At 40.7% G+C, this 18,698-nt stretch overlaps 1 protein-coding gene across 6 annotated transcripts in view; it reads right to left on the minus strand.

Moving 5' to 3' along the window:
• DUSP16 (dual specificity phosphatase 16) overlaps nucleotides 1-18,698 on the minus strand; it is an 84,793-nt gene that overhangs the window by 36,703 nt on the left and 29,392 nt on the right. The window lies entirely within an intron of this gene.

Here is an 18,698-nt window from a genome sequence, read left to right on the forward strand (position 1 = left end):
CTGTTGCAAATGGTAAGAATTCCTTCTTTTTTACAGCAGTGTAGAATTCCATTGTGTAGATGTACCACAGTTTGCTGATGATTCACAGACTTGTGGACAGTGCACACCCGTGAGGATGCCTCGTGGTTGGGAAGGGCAGACACTGGGACAGGGCCCTGGGGCCCACAGTTCTCATAGTTTCACACTGGGAAGGGCCCAGCTGTGGGGTTGGAGAAAGATTGCACAGCCTATGCAATCTTCCTATGCAATCTTTCTCCAACCCCACGGCTGGGCTGCCGCCTGCCCCACATGTCCCCATCTCATCTCCCAGCCTCCCCGCCCTTCCCAGTGTGAAGATATGTGAATCGAGGGCCCCAGGGCCCTGTCCCAGTGTCCACCCTTCCCAAACTCGAGGCATTCTCATGAGTGTGCACTGTCACAAGTCTGTGAAATGAGAGTAAAAGGCTTTCCTGTCAAAAAAAATTTTTTTTCTGATGGTTTGAGAATTACTGTAATGGTAATTATAGTACACATACACACACACACACACACACACACACACACACACATGCACACCAAGGAGCAAATAGCACACACCCCTTTAAATTGCCCTCAGGAAAGAGGAGAGGCAGGGAAACGGAGGTCCTATAAATTCCAGTTGCCTTTTAAGAAAGAGAGATTAAAATGGCTGATACCCTTGCCATAACAACCGCTGAGCTCATTGATGGGGCCTGTGATATACCCAGCTCCATCCAAGACAGTCTCAGCTATAACCCTAGCCAGTCCCCCAACTCCCCTGGAGTTCCATGACCCTTTACAGCCTATGCCTATTCTTAAGAGAATCACTAACTCCCACCTTAGAAAATCTCACACCCTAAATCTGGGACTCAAGGACAGCAACCTACACATAACAAAGCCCTTCACACTGGACCCAGTGCTTCCCTGGCCTGCCAAACTCCTATAATCAACCATTTCCTAATTGATACTACCGTATTTCCCAAAAAATAAGACATCCTCCAAAAATAAGACCTAGTGCATGGAAAGATAAGACATCCCCTGAAAATAAGACCTAGCGCAACTTTGGGAGGAAAAAATTAATATAAGACACTGTCTTATTTTCGGGGAAACAGGGTAGTTGGGAGTTTTGTGTCCACAGCTTGGACCTCACTCTGGCCTTCAATATTCTCAGATCCCTATCTCCCCTGGTCCATCTGTTTATATGAAATTTTCTATTCCATAAAACTAGATGTCTATGGGCATTCAACTATCTAGACTCTAGATTCTAGAGGATAAACTACTTGATGGCAGAGGTTTTGTATTACATTTCTTACCTCCACAGTGCTTTGTGCTTAAGATAATTTGCAGTATTATAAGTATAATCCTTTTTTCCAAAAACAATGTAAGAAACTGAGTAAATATCTGATTGACTGATTTCAGATCAGGATGGTAGGGCCCTCAAACATCACCAGGTCCCACTTCCTAATTTCAGACTTACAAATTATAAACCGAGGCACAGAGAAGAGGTAGGAGAGCACCAAGAGAAGTGGCCTGGCCATGTACATGCTACATAACTTTGGACAAATGATGTCATCTCTCTGAACGGCAGTTTCCTCATCTAGAACATGTGGATGTAATACTGGCCTTGTCTCCTCACAGTTTGTTTTTAGGACAAAATTATCTAGGTTCTCTAAATCAAGTAAGTGAAAAAGCAACTACACATCATTATACAGGGAAAGAAGGGGAAATGGTAAACAAAGCGGCCCTGCACCTGGAATCTAAAAGATACCACTCAGCAACTAAAAACAGAAGATACTCCATCCTGCCACAGTCCAGCTTCAACCAAGTTGTGTCCTTCATATGGAGCCAGACACACAGTGAGAAGGCAGCTGAGAAATCATCTCATCACCCACACATCTTACAAATCAGCTCCACAGTCTACATTATCTATTTCTTGTCTTCATTATATTAAGATATTTATTTCTAGTATATCTTACTGGCAAGAGGCACATCTCCATCTTCAAAGGAAGAAGCCAGGGCAGAGAATTTGTCCTAGCCAATCAACTAACGCACTTACAAAGCACCTGCCAAGGATACAGCACTGAACCAAATCAAGTCCTAACTGCTCAGTGACACAGTTCACAGCCACGTCAGGTCCTATACGCAGATTGCCTGATTCCCAAAGCAGGGCTCCTACTACTGGGTTACCGTTTTCCATAATGCCACTGAACTGAGAAAGAATGACGTGACTTGTCCGTGAAAGTGCCCAGTGGCACAGAAAGTGGAAATACGAGAACAGGAGCAAGTGGACTCCAACAATGGCTCTGAGTCTCTGAGTCTGATTGGCTCCTCGGAATGATAAAATCCGGAGGGGACAAAGCAGTTATCTGGGTTAGCAGATCAATGGACAAAGGGAGGGAGATGACAGCAAACATGCAAAAGCTGACTTAGAAAGTTCTCATCTTTGCTTCCCTTCAGCCGAATCTCATAAGCCCAAATCACTGAAACCAACAACAGGTTACAGCAAACACCAGGCGGAAAATGGTCATTCTTACCCAGAGAACTGAAGCCAGGAGTTCCACGTTCAAAAAAGGACACTTTCCTGACCAAGCAAAGGTCTGGTCAAAGTGACCCTAAGAGGAGAATGTGATCAAAGGATGGAAGTGACATGAGGATCCTGCCATGAGGCAAGCTGTCCTATTATGCCTTCATGCCCAATGTCAGATTTCCCCCAACTCGACTACGGCAGACGCACATGTGTGTCCTCTCCCTTCAGAAGACAACTAAGCACTTTTCTTTGCATACAATAAAGCTTTCTATTTCTCTAAAATAAAAACTAACATTTATCACATGAAAGACCAGTAACCTTAACCAAGGCCACAAAACAAACATTTGCAAAGTATTTCCTTTCAGAAGTAAAGTTTTTTTTAATTGTACTTACAAAGGTTTAGAGATAAGTAGAGGCTTAATCACAAGAAACAACAGCCTGTAATTATTGGAATTGAGAGTCTAGATCAGTGGTAGGCAAACTCATTAGTCAACAGAGCAGCAAACCACGTCTGACTAGCCACATGTGGCTTGAGAGCCGCAGTTTGCCGACCACTGGGCTAAGACAACATTTTAGTATAACAAAATAACTATACAAATCAGGGAATAAAATGGGCAAATCCCCTTAAAAATGCCAATTTGGGTAGAGCTTACATTCCAGCAAACAATTTGTTTTATATTTAGAACATTTAATATTAACATGAGTTGTAGAAGAGCCTTTCCTTTTTAATACACAATTTTTACAGTTTTTCTGTGTCATTTATTTTATGTTTTAGACTCCACTTGGTTACATACATGAATGTATCTTTGATTTTATAATGAAAATCAAAAGTTTTATCTATTGAAATTCACTCTGCATCCAACTTTGCAAGAATATCAATGAAATAAAGTATAGTATGCCCTGGCCAGTGTGGCTCAGTCGGCTGGGTGTTGTCCTGTGCACCGAAGGTTGCTGGTTCCATTCCCTGTCAGAGCACATGCCTAGGCTGTGGGCCAGATCCCCAGGGAGGGGATGGAGAGGGGTGTGCGGGAGGCAAGCCAATTGATGTTCTGCTCTCAGATAGATGTCTCTCTCTCTCTCCCTTTCCCTTCCTCTCTCTCTAACACCAATATAAAAAATATTTTAAAAATAAAAATATTTTACAATATTTTTAAAGTGTACTACTAAATTAGTTGTGGTCAGAGAACCATAAGTCAAGACTATTTTAACGATAAGGTAAAGTTGTATAAGGAACAATATAAAGCCCAACTGTTTTAAAAATTTGCCATTAATTAGCTACGAGGAAAAATGTTTGTTTTTATTTTCTTCAGTACTTGCAGCCTTTAAAGCTAGTACCCAACAAGAATATTTTAAAAATATTAAAATCCTTCTTAAATTGTTCTATTAAGCAGCTCTCTCCTCTTCTGAGATGAGGCACCAGTCTTTTCAACTTATAGATGCAATCCTGCAATCCTGGCTTCTAGGTCAGGCATACCGACACTAGGTATATATTTTACACACACACACACACACACACACACACACACACACACACGGTGAGAACCCTTCTCAGGCACAGTTGCCACATCTACCATGAGTTATTTTCTGTCAACAGCCAATAGTCCTCCACTGCCCTAGCATACCCACACCCACCAAAGGCCACACAAGGCCCGCAGCACGAGGGCCCTGAACACCCCACTGGTCTGAAGAGGGGATCCATGAGAAGGCAGGGTTACCCCCAGAGAGGCATGTTTCCATTTAAACACTTCTTTCACACAAATCCTCAGGAGGAGGAAGAGGATCCTATGGCTATACAGTGCTTCAAGGGCCTGTGCAGTGAGGAGAGTGACGGAGCCTTATATGGTTGAGCTTGAGCTCAAAGTTAAAATTCTCAGAGAATTTATGGGAAGGATATAATCAGGTGAGAAGTTTACTTTTGTTAAACTACAGGCTAGTCTTAAAATTTTTTCCCCCTTCAATAAAACTGAAGAAATAGGCAACAAGATACACCAGACAGCTTTTCAGTAGAGCCTTAAGCATAGACTTTCAGGAACAGAAAATTTGAACAAATCACAAGGGGGAAAAAACGAGCTACGACGTATGGAAGCAAGCAAGAACACACTGCACACTGACCATCTTCACTCTACACCGACTAAAGCAACTTTGCCTCATCTGCTGTGGGTTAACCCAGGCAGGAACTCTGAGGTCTGATATCTGGTAAGATATATTCAATTAAAAGCGCACACACACACCGTATTAACCAGAGCCAAGAAGGCTATGTGAGCTTGATATGCTTTTTAGTTGCTTACTAATGTCTTCACTATAGTTTTGTACTCCAAAATAGAGGACACATATTCTGACACGTGGTGGCAATATGGAATGGACTGCTTGAAGCACAACTGTCAGTAACTAGACAAGACGACAATACTTGTTACACCATAAAATCCAGTCACCTCACACCAACTTAACAGCACTGTTGGAAGAACCCACTCCTCCTAGAGGCTCCGGGGCTCACACACACATGTCTCAGGGATCCACAGATAAAGGCTGGAAGAGCTGCCATCCTCCACAGACTAAACGTAATGCCTTTGCTGCAGACACAGGCCGGCCCGGACGGAGTCCAGATCGAGAAGTCCTCGCCGTTTCTGCCAAGGGAGAGCCCTGCACTCTTGGAAGTGGCTCAGGTGGCCCCCGTCTTTCCTTCTCAGCACTGCCTCCTGGTAATGTCCACTGTTTCACCAGCTCCCCCTTCCCTAATCCATCTAGGCTCTCCTCTTCCTTCCACCAGACCATGTACTATCCTTGACACAAACAACCCCCCCCCCCCCCGCCGGAGGCTCCCTCACGTACCCCTCTCCAGTTAATGCTTCCTCCTCCTGGCACCCTGTCTGAGAACTGACTCACCCCTTAGAAGAGGGGCCAGGAGATGAGGTGGTGGGAGTGGGAGTGGAAGAATCCCCGAATGGAGTCGCTGGGCAAGAGAAGATGTGGCCGGGGGCTGGTTTTCCATCTAGGAGTTGAGGAGAAAATGTTTTGGAAGGATATTCACAATAAAGATGGGCATGAGGCACAAGAGGAGAGATTCAGAACAAACCAAATGGAGGTCCCATGGTGCATCTTGGTTTTCTTACCTCGTTCGGCCAACTAACAAATAGTTACCGGGAGGCCTCACGAGGACCACGTGCTGCTGTGGGAAATGCAGCAAAACTGAACTGGGCAAAAATTCCTGTCCTCCCAGAGTTCCTCTTTCAGCGATGGGAAACACATCGTAACCAGCAACAACAAAAGCAGAGCATGTTACATGACAGACGGTGTAAGTGCTATGGATAAAAAATAAAGCCGGGAAGGAAGGAGGAGAGGGGGTGCGTGGTTAAAATGTTAAACAGAGCAGTCAGAAGAAGCCTTACTCTAATAGTTCGGTCAAGATCGTGAAGGAGGTGGGAGTGTACGTGGATACCTGGGGGACTACAGCTCTCTGTCTGTGTCAAAGGCTTGAGGCCGGTGAGTGTACTGGCCAAGGTAATGCCAAACTGGGCAGATGCTAATCAAAAATGTGACAGGTATTCAGTTTGTTTTTGTTTTCCCCCCCAGAACTATGATTACATCCACAAAACATCTCCAGATCCTTGAACTTTCAAAATACATACACATGAAAATTTAGCACAGTTTCTTCCATAAAGCTACACAGGGAGAAATTGCGGTTACTATATTAGTGCATTATTTGCCAAAGAAATACTGTAATAAGATTAAATTAATGCTAATTTAATACAATTCTTCCAACTCCACGAACATTTTGTACCTAATAAAAGAATCTTGGTTTTATAGCATAGACTATAGTAAAATATCAAAGACACGCTAAACAAGATGTGTGCTTGAATAGGTCTATATAACAAGGAAGTAGTTAATTTAAAGAAGCATTCCAGGCATCTGACTTAGCTCAGTGATTGAGCTAAGAGTTCGCTGGTTCTATTCCTGGTCAGGGCACATGCCGGGTTCCCAGCAGGGGAAGTGCAAGAGGCAGCCAATCAATGTTTCTACCTCCTCCCCTCTCTCTAAAAATCAATAAAAATATATATTTTTTTTAAAAGAGCATTCCATTAAAAATAAAGAAAAATGTTTTCTAGGAGCTCTCCCTGTCAGAAGGTGTATCAAATACCACAAGGATTTTGTAAGCTAGATTACTCAATTTAAGGGGCTGTAAACTAATGTAAGTTTATAATCTTTATCAATGCCTCATCTTTAGCCCACCCCACCCCCTAAACAACAAAATCCTATTGGATGCAAGATAAAGTGTACTTTCCTGACAAAGAGCTAACTTACTAAAGATACTGCAGCCAGGCTAAACAGCTAGACATTTTAGTAACATTTAGTAATACTTAATTTCCCAAAGAAGATCAGAAGGCTCTGGGAACAAGAAGAAAAACAATGAAAAATCACTGACACTGCCCTAGCTGGTTTGGTTCAGTGGATAGAGCATTGGCCCTTAGACTGAAGGGTTGTGGGTTCGATTATGGTCAAGGGCATATGCCTCAATTGCAGGCTGGATCCCCAGCCCTGGTAGAGGTGCATGTGAGAGGAAACCAATCAATGTGTCTCTTTCACACCGATTTCTCTCTCTCTGTCTCTCCTCCTCCCTTCCACTTTCACTCTAAAAAAATCAATGAAAAAATATCCTCAGGTGAAGATTAACAATAACAAAAATCATCAACACCAAACCTCCCACCACCTCCCTTGAGCCCAACTTTATAACAATAATATTCCAGAACTAAAATGCCAAACTACATTCTCCTGAAGATAATGTCAAAATAGCTTACAAGAATATTTTCAAGGTGACTTACAAGAAACTGCCTCACCGTTTAGGTAAAATACAGAAAAGGCCTACAGGGGCAACAGAGGGGATTGGCTAAATAACTTATAAATTATGAAGAGTCCTGCAGCACAGCATCATGCAACGTTTTAAAAGGATGGTATAAAAGTATAATTTTTGACATTAAAAGATGGTCAGGACATAATAAGAGAATAAAATCAAGTTACAGAACAGTAGGTAAAATAGGACATCAAATAACCACATAGATACAAAGTTCTGCTTGGGTAAAGAAAGGTAATATATTATTTTCCATAATCTTGGAAAGTGAAAAAAAAATATTAGAAAAAGGGCATGAGGGAATGACATACCCCCAGAGCCAGGTAGTAGTGTCTGCGGCAGTCCTGCCTGCACTCCCCCTCCTCAGTGCTGTGAAGTGTGGGTTCAGGCGAGGTAAGAAGATGAACTAATAACAATATATAATAATTTATGTTTACCCTCAGGTAAAAGCTGAATTTCTGCTTCACAATCAGACTTAAAAATAATTACTTTCAATAACAATAATGTTTGAAAGGGGAGGCAAACAAGAAAAATTAAATTTTAAATCACACACTCATAACTATACAGCTGAGCTTTTAAAACAGGTCAGCTGGAGGATGACTCATAATATTTTCTGTATACAAAGAATTTATAGCTAGTTTAAATCAATATATTCCCTAACACTTTTCTTTTAAATACATTTTTATTGATTTTTATTGATTTCAGAGAGGAAGGGAGAAGGAAAGACAGAAGATAGAAACATCAATGAGAGAGAATCATTGATCGGCTGCCTCCTGCACACCTCCTACTGAGGAGCAAGCCCGAAACCCAGGCATGTGCCCTGACCCGGAATCAAACTGTGACCTCCTGGTTTATAGGTCAACCCTCAACTACTAAGCCACACCAGCTGGGCCCCTAAAACTCTTAAATGTATTTTATTTGATAAAATTTCAAAAACAAACCTGTTTAAAACATTGCAAGTAAAATGACTTTCATTCCTCTCACTGCAAAAGCACAAAATCTTTTGACAAAGTACCTGGTGAGGAAAAAGAGGTTTATAGTTGTAAGGGAAACACCACATTTATTCTTGTATTATTGTTTATTAATTATTGCATTGTTTTCCATACGAACAACTGGGAACCTACTTTTGCCCAACCCTGCATCTAGAGCAGCCTCGTCACTATTCTCAGCTCCCAAAGAGACATGCACAACAAACCTTGAACACATTCCAGGCATGGCCTTCAAGCCTGGACCACACCTGCTTCCAAGGCCCTGAGGCTAAAAATAACTCTGGGGCCTCAAAAATGGGACAGCAGCCAGGCCCAAGGGTAGCTGCAGAGCCCTTGCTCGGCTCCAGTAACAGTAAGCGCACGGGCTACAAAATTCTACAGTCACAAACACTCTACCACTGGCTTATCTCTCTGTACCTCCATCCTGGGCCTACTCAGTTTCTTTGCCCCTTGACATCAAAACGAATCCCAGGAACTTAAAACAGTGAGGTTTTATGGTGTATTGTTTTTAAAAAACAAAACAAAACAAAAAACTGGATCAGGACTCAGGCAACCTAGTGCCTAATTTCAGCTCCTCTACAAAGAGCTAAAATGCCTATTGAGTCACTTGACATCCCTAAGCCTGTTTTTTCCTTACCTGTAGAAGGAGGAATCCTGCAATCACTTAACATCTAAGGATGGCTTCACCAGGAATATGATGTCACTGTCAGTGCATTTAGGAAGGCTGCCTCACAGAGTCAGAGCAGCAGGCAGATCTGATTATGAAGCAGTCGGTTGAGGAGTTAAGAGTTTACACCCTCCTACACAGAGATTAAAACGGGTGGCTCTTGGCAATGGCTCCACAACAGCACAGCCCCTGTTTCGGGTCATTTCTTTTGTGGAGCATTCCCAAGGTTTGCTGAGCCCACGCCTCCCACTTCTCTGCAGGAGCCGCCTCTGGAACTTGCTCTTCTATCAGGTGAGGAAGAAAGGGGAGGAGGGGGGCCAGGGGCGAAAGCCTCATTGTCCACTCTAGGCTCGCAGGCTGTGCTAATTTAAGTCACCGCATCTGTCCCCCCTCTGGGCCCGGGGTTAATGATGTCCGGAAGCTGCACCACAGGGCAAAGCAGGTGACAGGGCCAGGCCCTGGGCAGAAGTCACAGCACCACAGCACAGCAAGGAGACCAGTCTGCAGAGCAGCCCGCCACGGGCAGTCAGAATGCTGCCGGTCCTCACCCCATGCTTTCCCACTTAGTCCTTTTCACCTTCTGTCTTTTCCCTCTAATTGGGCTCCATCACATCTCTATCTGCCGTTTCTGTGCCCTTATTTGTCCTTAGAGGCTCTGCTGTTTCCCTCTCACCCTCTCCTCTTCATGCTCATCTTAATTTCTTTCTTCATGATTATAACGAAGCCTCTCCACTTTCTGGGGTGTGTGTGTGTGTGTGTGTGTGTGTGTGTGTGTAAGAGTGTGAGTGTGAGTGTGTGTGTGTGTGTGTGAGAGAGAGAGAGAGAGAGAGAGAGAGAGAGAGAGAGAGAGAGAGAGAGAGAGAGAGAGAGAGAGAGAGAGAGAGAGTTTGTGTGTGTGTGTTTTAGGGGGGAGCTGAGGCCCTGGATGTGTCACTATTATAATGAGCAATTCTAACTGCTCCAGACTGATCTGAGACAGTCATCCACAGATTCAGGTGTCTTATCATCCTTTAAAATTCTTTACTTGTTAGTATAAAATAAAAAATTTTATTTTGGAAGAGAGAGGTAAACTTTGGTATTTCATCCATGGTTATACTGAGTAGAGATGATTAATTCAGTACCTTACATTTGCATTAGCCCCCAAATGCCCCAATGACCCAGACACTGGAGTTCAACTCCAATCTAAACTCTCAGAGGAAGACACAAATCCTCCATGTTTTCACACTGGATACCAAGAAAACTAACAAGATCTAAATTATTGTATAAACTATTGCTCAAGTTCTCAGAACAGAAAGTAACCTCTGCACACACGGGCAAAACTGTCTGTCTACAGTCTGACACCACGCCAGGGGTGGCCGAGCCTGCCCGCCCTTCTCCCCCCCCTCCAACTGCGGGTCAGCCATCAGTTCTCTTCTCGTTTGAGCACAAACCCCACCCAGAGGACCTTCCATGAGAAATAAAAATGGTGTTTCTATTTGTTATTTGGTTTTGTTGTTTTTTTCTTTTTAAAGAGGTTATTTTGTCACTTTGGATGGTATTATTACACTTCACTCCCTCTGTAAATTCTGGTGTGATGTCAGTCAGTAAGGGCAAGTCACATGCAGTAGTGAGCACCTTCCAAACCCAGTCTCAGTTTCCCACCCTGAAAAATACCCATGTTGTAGTGGTCTCAGTTAAATTAACAAAGTTTCTAAACCAATATAGGGCCCTGTGGGAAAAACAGAATAGATGCCGGGTCCCTGATATTAGTGAGTAAAAATGACATTTGGAAAAATATAAAAAGATGTGCTAGCAGATGTATTCTATACAGATATGTAGATATATAGATTACTTTCTGGTTTAATACAAGGCAATGTTCCTTTTCCAAATGTAAACGTCATTATCAAAAGACCAAATATTCCAAATTAAAAATCAAAGCAAAATCATTAAAAATTCAACAAATTTGCTACAAGTAAAATTCAGTACAAAGGAGGCCACAGCTTTGTCTATTAAGAAATTCAGTGACTTAAATATCAACATACCCAACTTCACCATCTTATCTAAAATGCAGTCCATGGCACAGAGCCTAAGAATAATGTTCACAAAGCTGCATTATTTTATCCCACTGCACAGTCTCAAACAGGTTCAAAATAAACCAATTCACATTTGCTATCAACACATTTAAGCACTAAGTATCAGAAATTACAAGGCCCTCTAATACAATGCAGTAAATGCTTAGTTTTTTTCTCCTGCAAATAGTGTTTGTTCTTCTGCCTTCTAGGGTTGTGGACCTTAATGTGTAAAACCCCAGAAGGGAAAGTTAAATGGGTTAGTGGAATAGACATGTTCATTTATTGAGAACCTACTATATTTAATTTCCTATGAGCAACTTCCCACTTCTGTCTAATCACAAGAATCACTCAGGAACTTGAAAAACAAATGTGATAAAATGGAATACTATTCAGTCATAAGATGAAATACTGTCATTTGCATGGATTTTGAGTATCATGCCAAGAGAAAGAAGTCAGACAGGAAAAAAAATAAGAACCATATGATTTCACTCATATGGGGGATATATAACAGAAAGCAATAAATGAACAAAGAAAACAAACTCATAGACACAGATAACAGTATGGAGGTAAAGGGGATGGGGGGCTGAAGAGAGTAAAGAGTATCAAATATATGGTGACAAGAGACTAGATTTTAGGTGATGAGTACACAATGCAATATACAAATGACATATTATAGAACTGTACACTTGAAACTTATATAGTAATGTAATTAACCAATGTTACCCCAAAATAAATTTAAAAATTTGTCCCATTCTCTTTTTTTAAATCTAGAATTTGACAAGGCACTTAATGTCCCACTTTTATTTTATATCTTAGTATTCTCATTAAACATCTCATTTTAAAAGACTCAAATGAAAGGAACATGTAAAGAATAAAGATAAGACAGCAGTAGACAGATATATGAAGGAGAGAGGGATTTATAATTTTAAATAGGATAACCAGTGAAAGCTCCATCTAGAAGTGACATTTGAATAACAAACTCAAAGTGGTTAGGCAATAAGGCACTTACTCCAGTCTGGGTTATTTCTGACATAGGGTAAAACTCAATGCAAACTTCCTTCTTTTTTAAAAAAAAAATTTAATTAAAAAAAATTTTAAGTGATAAAAATGATCATTTAGGCCCCACCCTGGGAGACTGCTACTTGGATTCTAGAGTATAGAATGAATCTGCATTTTTTTTTTAAACAAATCTGTTTTAAAACAAAAAACAAATCTTAGGATCAGGCAAGTCTAAAAATCACATCTTTTCTCTCAGTGTTTACAATCGATCAGTCCTCAAGAGCTACTGATTTGTCATTCTTTCTCACCTGACTGAGAAAGGGTGCAAAAGCTTTATGTCTGAACTGAAAATAATGACAATGGTTATGCCAATAATGGGGAGAACAGGAGGTCGTCCCGAGAACAATTCGACTCTCATTGCTGAAGCAGGACTTCTAGTGCATGCCTTCTGGAAGGCTAATAATATCCCTTTTACAAAATGTTAGATATTTGCCCAAAGTTACACAACTCATCAATGGCAGAACAGAAACTAGAGCTTCTATACTATAGAATAGTGCTTTCCACAACCCTATAGGGCTTAGCAAACATTCTGCAAATGTTAATAGGCTTGTGAAAGGCACAGAAAGCAACAGATGTCAAAAAGTGAGGAAAAAAATATACACTTGTAAGCATCTGATGTGAGTGGCTGTGAAGAGAGGTGGCCTCACCTAAACGCCAGGCTGCCATGAAGTTACAGAGGACAAAATGCTGAGAAAACAAGCCCTCGCGAAACGCTCATGAGAATAAGGAACCCGGGAAGCAGAAGCTTGTTTGCTTCCCTGGGTCACAGTGAGAATAGTGTGCAGAAAAACAGTACTTTGTAAACTGTAACACTCACAAAAAAGAAAATAGCTCGAGCCCTGGTCGGTATGGCTCAGTTGGCTGGGCATTGTCCCACGCACGGAAGGGTTGCCAGTTCAATTCCCAGGTGGGTCCGGGCACATGCCCAGGATTTCAGGCTCCAACCCCTTTGGGGGGCATGCAGGAGGCACCCATCAATGTTTTGCCTTCACATGGATATTTCTCTCTTTCCCTCTTCCTTCCTCTCTCTCTAAAAATCAATTTAAAAAAAAAGAAAGAAAGAAAGAAAATAATTCCATACAGGCTTAATGGAGGAGTATGTTGGCTAATGCAGTAGTTCTGAACCTTGACTGCAAATTAAAATCACTTGGGGAACTCTTACTATTTTGATGTACTTCAGACCAATAAATTGGAGTCTCTGGGGAGTGGGGCTCAGGCATCAGCACTTTTTTACAAACAGGCAGAGATGAATTCTTTTTTTAAAAAATATATTTTTTTTTAAATTGATTTTTTACAGAGAGGAAAGGAGAGGAATAGTCAGAAACATCAATGAGAGAGAAGCATAGATCAGCTGCCTCCTGCACACCCCCTACTTGGAATGTGCCTGCAATCAAGAGACATGCCCTTGACTGGAATCGAACCTGGGACCCTTCAGTCCCCAGGCTAACGCTCTATCCACTGAGCCAAACCGTCTAGGGCTAGAGATGGATTCTTTACCTCCCCCCAAAGAAGGGTCACAAAGGACAGGCCACTTGGAAGACAATGTTTAAGTGGAGGAAAGGAAAAATCTGGCAACACACAATATAGTAATTCACCTGACCTGTATTTTGAGATGTGTGTTTTCTAAAAATCTGCTGGAAGTCTGGGGTTCTGAGTAGATGGTCAAATAATAGACAAAATTCTCAGTGTCACAGTTTCTTTAATTCCAATAGTAATGAAGGCCCACAACAATCTGCTTATGACACCCAACAGAAGACCACAAAGGTATGTTGGGGGCACAGAACCTCATTCCAGCCCAATAAGGCAGTTTATGGTTGAAGGAATCCAGTGTCTAATCTTTCTTCACTATTTTTAAGAAGTAGATGTATCCAGAAAAAAACCTTTAAAGGCTGGCAGAAGAGAAGATGGAGCTCAGTGCTCACCTGAGTATGAGTGCAAGTTAAACATCTCCACCCAGGAATTTCCCATTACTAAGAGCAAATCACCAGCACAAGGGCAGATGAACTTTTGTGATCCCTCCTTCTAATCTAGCCCTGTAAAAGTTCGTTTAATACACCGCTGATGGAAACCAAGATTTGGGCTCCCAGACAAACATTCTATATTACATTCAATAAATGGCACCCTCACCATTCTCAAGATTGTACCTGCTGGTGGCTGTGTTTCTCCCACAATGAAATTACAAACTATAGGGATGATGAGGAGGAGCCTGCTCAGGGCCTGGATAATCTTCACATTGAGATAATTGTGATATCACCAAATGCATTTCAATCCTGAATTTGAGTGTAAAATTTGGGTTAAGAATGACCAAGGGTGGCTCTAAACGTCATGGCAACATCCCACGATGTAGTTCCCTGAGGTATTCTTCATCCCCTGTGTTACCTCCCCTGTTCACACCCCCAGCTGCATGTAGTGTTTTGGTAACAGTACTTAGTATTTGTTTATGTTCCCTCAAGACCTGGCAACAGACCTGAAAGCAATGCAGATGTCACAGACAGCCAAGCACAAAGACAATACTAGACTAGACACATTGGGTTCTGTTACAAGAACTACCAATAACTCATTTTCTGAGTCACCATGCATATTCCTCACCCACTCCTATTTGGTTTACTGGTTTTGCTTTGTTTACCTCATTACCTCACAGAGTTAGCATTAGAGCGTGTTAAGTTACAACACCAGATGACGATAACATCAAACTACATATAAACTAGGACAAGCTCCCTAAAGATTGGTTACCTGTCAAACAGGACCAAAAGATGCAAAAAGGTTAAAATATCAAATACATGAAACCTAAAATAATTCTAAGCATATCATACCAGAGTCCACAGTACCCTTCAACCTCAACCACCATAAGCACATTACTTCTTTCTTTTAATTACTACAATACATATCACTATGAAAACCATGGACAAATAAACAGATTGATTGGGTAATATTTCTTTAATGTCAATTATAATTATTACTAATTATTATTATTATTTTTTTTAATCCTCACCTGGGGATATCTTATTCTACTGACTTCAGAGAGAGAGGAAGGGAGACAGTGAGAGAGAAACATCCATCCACCTGTTGCCTCCCATAAGTGCCCTGATTGTGAACTGAATCCACAAACTGGGTTTGTGCCCTGACCAGGAATCAAACTCAACACTTTTTGTGTACAGGATCAGGCTCCTACCAACTGAGCCACCTGGCCAGGGTGACATTCAATGTTATTTTAAAATAATGTCAAATATATAGCATAGTGGTTATATAAAGTGATTCCCCCCTCTCCCATAAGTCTAGTATCCATGTGCCACCACACATTCTTTTTACAATATTATTTACTATATTCCCTATATTGTGCTATATATTCTTGGAACTATTTTGTAACTACCAATTTGTATTTCTCAATCCCTTCGCCTATTTTACCCAGCTCCCCATCCAACCTCTCTCCTATCTAACAACCATCACTTTGTTCTCTGTATCTATGAGTCTGTTTCAGGGTAATATTTATTTAAAGCTGGTATTTAACACAAAAATATAGCTGGTTTTACAGAAATAAAAGTGTACTGAATTTGAGTTGGTGTTCTATTTGCCGTATGTATTTAAAATAACAAATACACTATCCAATGAACTTCGACTTTTATTCCTCATGACTATAAGTAGGTTAAAAAAAAAACACAAAAAAAAAACAACTACTATATATCTCCAGGGCAAAGTACAAGCTTTATTATTCCAAGACAAACCCAGTGAAGGACTTGTGTATAGCAACAGTTGAAGAATTAACCTTTCAGCCCAGGATTTGAAGGCAATACCAAGAGAAAAAGGAATAAGATTAAAAGGTCCATCAGAGCTTTGGGGAGTGCTTCTTACTAGCCATAAAAAGATTTCTCAGTCTACAGGCCAGATATCACCAAAGTTCTAAAGAAATTTTAGATGTTAAAGGTTAGTTGGTGAAAACAATAGGTCTCTTATTTTTCCTTCTTGTGTCCCTCCTAACCTTTCGTCCTCTTTAAAGATCCAAGTGCTCCAGGACACTGTTTTCCTGCTCCCAAACTACCCTACAGGAGCAGCCAGTTAGCACACTGCTCTTAGAGCAAGCAACAAAGGTCCGTAATCACAGGAGAGAAGGTGAAATGGCCAGGAGGGGACTTGATCCCTCAACCTAGGAGAGTGGAGACTGGTGCGCTAGACACGCAGTTGAAGAACCTCAAGGGTAAAGAAAGAATAAGGAGTCTTTCATGACAATGTGTTTAAACCAGTAAAGAGATGTTGGCAGCAATGAACACCCAATGAAGAAGATGGCATGCTTTACTCCTTTACATCCCTTTTAATACCTCACTCTCAGAGAAGTCCCTCAGTAAATGCTTGCTCATGCTGATTACAATGACGTGCTGATGACCACCTGCAAAAAGGAGGAATTTTTGGTCCAGGAAAAAAAGCTTACTAGACACAGAACCAAAGTGCTTATTTTAGTGACTGAATTGAGGTCATTTCTATAATAAAAATCTCTACTGATTTCACATAACTTTTATTTAAAACTTGTTTAAAACTATTTTTTCCTGGCAAGTGGATACTATCCTGCCTAACACTTGGTACTTGGAAATCTTCCCCCTTCCTCCCCAAAATACTGTATCTCTTTAAACTCGTATTACATTAATTACATTCTATAATGAGACAGCCACTGGCAGCATCTAAGATCCTGCCACACAGGTCATTCATTTGCCAGAAGAAGAAAAAAAACACTTGTCTGTCTCTTAGTTGAGACTATAGACAAGAGAAGAAGGGGTTTTCCACTGTATGTAATTTTTATTGTTGGTTATAAAACCAAAAGCTATAAAATCAAGCTTCCTGAATATTTATATTAACAAGGCTCTTAGTCATTCACATAATGAAAAATGAAAACAATTGTTTTAGTTACATACTTAAAAGGGCTTCAGTAGAAGGAAAGTTTTAAACTAATATTTGGATATTCTTTGGTAATGAAATTAGATACTGCCCTAAGCTGTTTAAAACAGCTGTTAAATCCATATACATACATGCATTTTATTCTTAAAAATGCACCCCTTTAAGAAGTGCCACAGTTAGTAACGTTTATCTCCAGGATCTCCCAATACTGTATAAACCACAAATAAAATGCAATGAAATCCTTCCATAAGATTTTTGTTGAATAGAAGGTTAATTAACACTGTTTAGGTTAATGTTTTAACCACCTTCTTTAAAAGCAGTGTAACTGCTTTGTAATTTGTTAAAGTGGGATTATGATTTTCATGTAATCTTGACACAATTCTATATGAGGAACCAGATCACTGTTTTTGTAGCACAAGGAGAATCCCATTTTAAGGTTCTGCCTCATTCAAGTAAAGTTCAGTCGCTACAGTGCATGAAAGGAATCATTTTCCTTAGTTGTCCTTTAATTTTATCTAGGGCAAATATGCTCTGTGAACACTATTAACAAATAGGAGCAAATGCCAAAAGGGGATGTTCTGCCAGGTTTTTAACAATAGTGCTTGAAATGCCTCCTCTGTTGGGACAGGGGCATTTTCTCAGAACACTGTACTAAGGGTATTGTAATTATACACACATATGTACATGGTCCCCTATCAAAATGAAAATAAAAATGCAATTTGTTTTCCACTTTCAGTGAAAATTTGGGGCAGAATATGAGTAACTGCCAAAAAGCCAAAACCTAATTCTATTTTAAACCTTCTATACCATCAAGATCTTTATTAAAGATACTTCTCAGCTATCAGGTGACCAATAAACAAGTCCTTAGTTCACCCTGGCTTGATGCCTGTGTTGGTGGCCAGAGCCATTTCATGCCTGGGGCACTAAAAGAATTTAATTAAAAAAGTAAAAATAGCTCAGCTGGCGTGGCTCAGTTGCTGGGCATCAACCTATGAACCAGGAGTCTCGATTCCAGGTCAGGGCACATGCCCAGGTTGCAAGCTCGTTCCCCAGTGAGGCGTGTGGGAGACAGCCAATCAATGATTCTCATCATTGATGTTTCTCTCTCTCTCTCTCTCTCTCTCTCTTTCTCTCTCTCTCTCTCTCTCTCTCTCTTTCACACACACACACACACACACACACACTTTCTCTCTGAAATCAATAAAAATATTTATAAATAAAAAATGAGTAAAAAGATAAAAGAATGAAAAACATCATACATTTTCATATCCTCTTTAATCCTATCCACTTTTTTAATTAAAAAAAAAAAAGATATAACATAAAATGGTCAAAAGACAGGAAAAAAAAAAAAAAGAAGAGACAAGAGTTTTAGAACTGGAAGTTACCTCAGAGATGATCTAATACAACATTCTTATTTCACAGTTGTCTCTAAATTAGCTCTGCGACTAATTGGGAATCAGGTCTGTATAATCTCCCACTGAAATAAGGAAGAAAATGGATATGGCCTTGTTTATGGGGAACACTTACAAAAATCTCCAGGCTAAAGAAAAGTTGTTTTAGCAAATAACAGCCTTCGTGCTTCCCTTTCTGCATATTTGTGACACACACTCAGCCAGCACCCATCTGACTTCCTTTCTAACTCGCTAACAGAATCCCAGATTTTCCTGGACTACAGTGATGT

Source organism: Pipistrellus kuhlii, unplaced genomic scaffold, assembly GCF_014108245.1.
Source record: "Pipistrellus kuhlii isolate mPipKuh1 unplaced genomic scaffold, mPipKuh1.p scaffold_m20_p_3, whole genome shotgun sequence".
NCBI classification, from domain to species: domain Eukaryota; kingdom Metazoa; phylum Chordata; class Mammalia; order Chiroptera; family Vespertilionidae; genus Pipistrellus; species Pipistrellus kuhlii.